Here is a 6858-nt window from a genome sequence, read left to right as displayed (position 1 = left end):
TTCTCTTGCCTTCTTATTTAACTTTAGATGGAAGAGTGATCTCCCCCTGAAAAGGAAAAACCCATACATACACTACTCACTGCTTCATCACTACAAATATTTTAATGGGGACTGGGGGTTTGACATGAATTTCCCCAATTGGTGGGAAGCAACCACACTGCAGGATCAGCCCAGAGCAAATAGATTTCTTTCTCCTCATCAAAAAGTACTTTTATATTACACACACACACATGCACACACGCATGCATGCATGCACTGCTTCAATCCTCTACTGAGTGAATTTTCCAATACAGTCTCATGTTATCCTTAGGAAGTAAAGAGAAATCATTTTACAGTGCAATTATTACAGTTAATAAAAACACAGTGAGAAAGTACAATATGATAAATATTTTTAAAATTCACTGTATTTCCTGCAGGGTATTGAGTATTACATTATTTATACAATGGATGTTCTAGAAAAAAATCAAACCTTTAAATTAGGGCTGGGAAAATCCCAAAGACATTTAGCGTGCTGAAGTATTTTCTTTTTACTTGATTGCTTGAAAATGTACTAGAGTTCCTTTCTCTAAACTCTTGTAATGAACACTTGATTCCAAAATTCCACAAGATTTTTTTTTAACTTTGCAGACCCCAGACAATCTGACAATCAACAAGCAGGCAAAATTCTACCTCACCCTGTTTAAGGCATACTAGAAGTAGGGTGAAGAGGGGCAGCAATATAACTGAGTCAGGAGCATTAGCTACATTAGGGAGAATTCTCCAGTAATTTTAATTGGATTTAAAACTGGTCTAACTAAACCAGTTTTAAAACTGGTGGGAGCCAAAATCTAGGATTAATGTAGGATTAGTGTAGGGACCAGGCCATGGGCAGCTTGGAAGCCAGGAACCAAAGCCAGAACTGGAGTCTGTCAGAGTTAATACTGTGCCAAGCACCAGGGCTGGGGTGGGAGTTAGAAGTCACACCAAAGGCTGAGCGGAATCAGTGTCAGGGGTCATATTATGGTTTGAGACTGGAGTCAGACAGCTGTTCCAACAGTCAAGCTGGAGTCAGGAACCAGGGAAGAGCCAAAGGTCAAGCCAGAGTCACAGTCAGATAGCAATATCAAGGGTCAAGCAGGAGTCAGGGAACAATGCCAGAGTCAAGTCAGCATCCAGAGTCAGGGTCCAGTACAGCAGCAGGTCAGGAGTTCATTCAATTTCTGTGCCTCCTTCTGGCTTAAGCAGTGAATTTGGGCCAATCAGCGGGGCTTCGTGGGCAGAGCCTCTTGTGGACCAGAATTGCACTAGCCCCCTCACCTGCTGGCTCCAGAGAACTATCGAGTGGGGTTGTGGTCTGGATACTGCCTGGGGAACTGTGATCGCTTCCAATTAGGCAGCAAGAACTGTTCCTACAAAACTAGACGGCGGACTCTCAGCCACTGATGTTGGGTTTCTTCATAAATATATTAGTAAAAGAAAAAAAAGCTTTAATATATGTATAATGCTAATTCCATCATCGTCTCTCATTTCAAAGGCCTGAGAATTGAACACTTACATGGCTCAGTCAACATCACAGGTCCCTTTCTCTTCTACTCTACTGACACAGGCCTCCTTTTTTTAATCAAGCAACCTCCTCTCATTGAGGATCACACTGAAACTAATTGTCTAAACCAAGGCACTACACTAAAGTCTGAGTGCAGCTTAACCCAAACATTAAAATAAAGGAAAACTCCTTGCTCCCACAGAAACATATTACAAGGCAAATCCATAATAATTACGGTAACGTTATCTTCCCAAGTTAAATAATAAATTAGCAATGGTAAACAATCCAGGCAGAAAACCAAAACACAGTTTAGCGCTCTCAGCACAATTAGCAATCTCTGCTCAAGAGAGCTGTGGGAATGCAAAAGTGTTACAGGAAGTGCTTTGGAACAGCTTTCACTTGATTTTATTTATTTATTTATGATTATGACTATTATTTTACTGCATGGTAACTGCTTTACAGTACAAATGGGACATGATCCCCATCTCAGCGAGCTTGTAGTCTTAATCTAGTATCAAAATTACCATCCACTATTTAATTAATTCAGTTTAAAACTATTATGTCACTGGAATCACGGCCTCTCTCCTACTGTGCTTTTTGCTGTGTAGGCAAGCACTATGAAAGCAGGCTCTATTCAGGAGCATCAGGCAAATTTCAAATTCTAATAGATCAGTTGTTATTTTCCTTGGGGGATATAAAAATCAATATTATTATTATTTGTATTACAACAGCCTTAGAGACCCATACAGAGATCAGAGCTCCATTGTGCTAGGCATGCTACCTATACATTGTAAAAGCTGGGCCTGGCCTCAAAAAATGTATAATCTAAACAGACAAGTCAGTACAAGGATGGAAGAGATGAAGTATCATTATCTACATTTTGCAAATGAAGAAACAGAGGTTAAGTGACATGCCCAAGGTCACACAGCAAGTCACAGCCACAGCTGGGACTAATACCCAGGTCTTTTAACACTCAGTCCAGTGTCCCACCCACTGACAGCTAGTGCATTCTCATCTGAATGTAAGTTCCTTGGGGCCGAGGCCGTGAGCCAGGTTTGGCAGCTGCATTATGGAGCCACTGCATTGCACATATGGCCGAAAGGGGTTGTAATGTATCTGCATTGCTCCTATGGCAGAAAGAGCTGTAATCCATCTACCTGGATAATTATGTGGCCCTCTTTACTGTAGTATCTGGGCAACTGAATCATTAATGTATATTGTTCTGACATCAGACACCAGAATCTGCCACTCATCTGGAAATGAACTCAGGTCTCCTGAGTCCCAGTCTATTACCCTATCCCCTAAATCTCCCCCACCCCTCTAACCCCGCTGCAAATGCCTATCAGAAAATTTCTCTGATATAGGTGAACTCCCTGCTGGCATGTCTGCGTCACAGCTGTGCCATGTCTCCATCTTCTTCTTTCTCAACACAGTAGGCTTGTTGGAAAGGGGAATGGGGCATACCAGACCACCACATCACTAAGGCAATTCTTTAGTAGAGGAGGATTCATTAAAGACTCTGTGTCATGGGGTACTAGTTAGAGCTGCGCAAAAGCAGCTCTCAGTCATAGAAGCGGAGGGGCAGGCTCCATCAGGAAACCAGAACCAGTTCTCCAATTGCTCCTCCCCTTGTCACATCACTGCACTAGGCAGATCATTGGTGAAGAAGAGAATCATGCCCTCAGTCTTATTCTGTGTTCTGTATGGTTCTGAGCATGTTACAGGGGCCTAATAAACCATCAAAGAGCAGGACGCAAGTGAAAATCAACATGTATGTCTCATTTATGCACATCACAGAATCAGCATGTAGCTCAATACGAGTAGCTGCCTATGCTTAAAAAAAAAAAGATGTGCAGGATCTAAAGGTGAACTGCAATAGAGAAATTTGTACAGAACATGCCTACACTGTGCCTAGTAGTAGCCAATGCCACTTTCGTTAGCATTAAGGGCCAAATCCTCTTTGCACTTGAAGTCAACGGGAGTATTGCTACTGACTTCAGAGGGAACAGTGTGACCTTAAAGGCATTTACGATATGGAACAATAAAATAAAATAAGATAAAATAAAACAACAACACGACTAGTCCACTAAGGACTCATAAGTAAGTGCCAAGCATCCAAAATATGGTACAGTATTTAGAAAGAAGCCATTTTTGGTAAGCAGGACAAAACATTTGAAACTATGATGTTGTTATTTTTGATAGCTCTAGAAACAAAAGCAGCATAGCCAATTGAACTCCTTTGTTATCAGGGAAAACATGCATCTGGGATACCAAACTGTAGAACATGTTTCAGTGATGTTGCCATAAAAATTAATCTCCCTAAGACCCGCTAAATCTAAGTTAGTTTTCCTTGGCATTTGCATTTAAACTCTTTTCCGTATGAACATGAAATGAGCAGATTCATCCACTACTATAATTTCTGAATCAACCATTAATAAGATACTTATGCTGCTCCCTGTAGAGCAATGGCTTTGAGTACTCTGATTTTCAAGAAAATATATCTAGTACCCATGTAGAATGTTGGCCAATATAGAGATATGCTTGTAGAAGATTTTGATTTAGAGATGCTCCCTAGCATGGGACAGTGTTGTGTGAATTGGGAGATGTGCCCTACATCAGATCTAACATGACTGCTCCCAGCTGCACACCTGGGAATCAGGTCTGTCTGTGCTATTAAAGTTCTATTTCTTACTCATTCAATAGTTTGTTCTTTAATGAACCCTCAAGATCGTTACATGGTGTTAGTAGTGGTGAATGAGTTCAGAAACTACATGGATTTGGAGGAAAACTGTGTCTGAAACTGAAAATACAGACAAACGTAGGGGATATCTGAAAACAAAGACAAATAAAGGAAGCCTTCAGCAAGTAAGTGAAAGCTCTAAGAATGGAAGTTTTACAACCTTCTTCCACTCTACAAATGCAATGTCGCAGAGAACTGGATAAGGATTAAGCAGTGACTTCTGTTGTATTTGTCTGCCATTGGGGCATAGAACAAAGATGAAAACCTAAAATCATTTATATTTTTACACGTTGCTGATTACATTTTAGGAATATTTCATGCCAAAAAGGAATGTGACTTTTGAGAGGCATACATTTTTTACATGCATGCAAAAACTGGATGACACCATAGAGTAATATGTCGCAGAATTAAGGAAACTCAGTAAAACCTGTTACTTTGGTGACTTGACAGAATCTCTGATCACAGACAGACTCATTCATGGTATTACAAATGATGTGTTAAGAGAGAGACTGCTCAGGGAGGGGGATGCATTATTTATTTATTTATTTATTGGGGCCAAGAGGGTACCATTAAAGAACAGCTGTATCCATGGTCTTATGTGGTCCAGATAGACCAAGGGACCACATTTCAATGTAATTGATGGTATCTATGAGTTATCCCAGAGAGTTCCAACACCGTGAAAGTTGAGGTAGATTCCAGCATATCTCCTCTGACTGATCCAATATCATCAACACATGGTGAAGAAACTGTCGGGGAATGAGGGAACAACGCAGACTCGAATGAAGGGCTGGTACTGAGAAGATTTGATCAGGTGATCAAATGTCCGGAAAAACTCATAGACTTGCTAAGATATGTGAGGAAAGTGGATGATAAAGACTCATTTGAGAGTAATGTGCTAGTAACCTCTCCTATCTAGGTAGTTGACACGTTGAGTTTATGGAATGGTATAATGCATGTATTATTAGCTAGTTATGTGTTATTATATGTTAGTGTATGCTTCATTAGATAGTTTTTTATTTGTAACTAAGGCTTAGCTTGTTTTCTTTAGATGGGAAGATGTAGAGATATGCTTGTAGAAGATTGTGATTTAGAGACACTCCCTAGCATGGGACAGTGTTGTGTGAATTGGGAGATGTGCCCTACATCAGATCTGTAAATCCGGGAACCACATCTATCTGTGCTATTAAAGTTCTATTCCTTACTCATTCAATAGTTTGTTCTTTAATGAACCCTCTAAATCATTACAGCCAAGACATAGGAATCATTTTAAAGTTCTTAAATTAACCATCTTTTATTTTTTGTTATAATCACTGTATGGGTACTGTATCTGCTAGCAGCTATGTTCTACTTTGTAAGCCATTTTCAATGAGGTTTTATAGTCAATAAAGCAAAGTTGTTCTTCCTATCACTGTGATGGCTGTAGGATGGCTGTCCTTGGTAAGATCTCTAATAGGAAAAAATAACAACAACAATAACAAAAAAGGCCATCTGCCTTCAACAGCCCTTATGATGACAGTTCCGGTAAAGTATGTTGTTACCATTAACAGCCAGCTGGCCACTTACATCATTATATGTTACAAATGCTTCACACCAAGACAATGTAACATAAAATGACATTAAAAAAAATCACAGGATGTTCAGACTCTCAAAAGCACCAATATAGAATATTGTTGGCTGTAGTTCTCAAGCCAGCTCATCCAGGTCCATGTTTGCTTATGCATTCCTCATAATCCTAACTTTGGAGATATTTCCTGTTTTCCAAAATGTTCATTTTATGCATAGAATAACTGTGATGAAGAAAAGAATGGTCTAGCAGGACTTTACATTTTGGCTTTAAATACAAATCAAAGGACTATTACTGTTAGATCCTGGCTTTGTTTCTGAGTTTCCTGTCTCTGCATGAATTTTTCTCTGTTTCTGTGTATCTGTTATATAGGAAAAATTGAATTAATAGATGTTATGAACCTGTGCATAGCAAAGGAGAAGAGATCCTTCAAATCTAGGGGTTAAGAGACTCCGTCTTAAGCCTCCTAGTTATTACAAACATAAAGCAAGCAAGACCACAGCAAAGAAAAGGAAATATATGAGTGTTTTTAGTTTTCCTAATCATCTCTTTGGGACACCACCAGACAAAACACTAGTAAAAATAACAAAGAAATCTATGCCAAAGTACAATTTTTACATTAGTCTGAACGTTGTCAGCTAAGCAGAGAACAGTAGACACCTGGGAATTTTGGTATGAAAATTTCAGGTATAGAAGGAAACAAAAGGAAAGTGTAAGGAAGATTACAGGGTGGAGGATGTTAAGTTGGAAAGATTTGGAAGAAAAAATATCAGAAAATCTTCTGTTACCTTATGTCACTTAAATCACATCTTAAATCCTAGTTTAGGCAAGGCTTTAGCTGCTAATGGTGTTTGCCACAGTTCCAATCCTTTGATAAAAGAAACATAGCACACACATAGACACAGGTAATTGTGCAACCTGCACTAAAGAAACTAATATCAATCCTAGAGAAAACACATACCTCCTTTCTCTAAACAAACTAATCAAGTACATAGCAAAACGCAGCCTCCAAAACCTCCTGTTAGCTGCCAG

Source organism: Emydura macquarii, unplaced genomic scaffold (assembly GCF_026122565.2).
Source record: "Emydura macquarii macquarii isolate MOO-44397 ecotype Brisbane River unplaced genomic scaffold, CSIRO-AGI_Emac_v2 contig_2636, whole genome shotgun sequence".
NCBI lineage: Eukaryota > Metazoa > Chordata > Testudines > Chelidae > Emydura > Emydura macquarii.
This window is presented reverse-complemented; position numbering follows the sequence as displayed.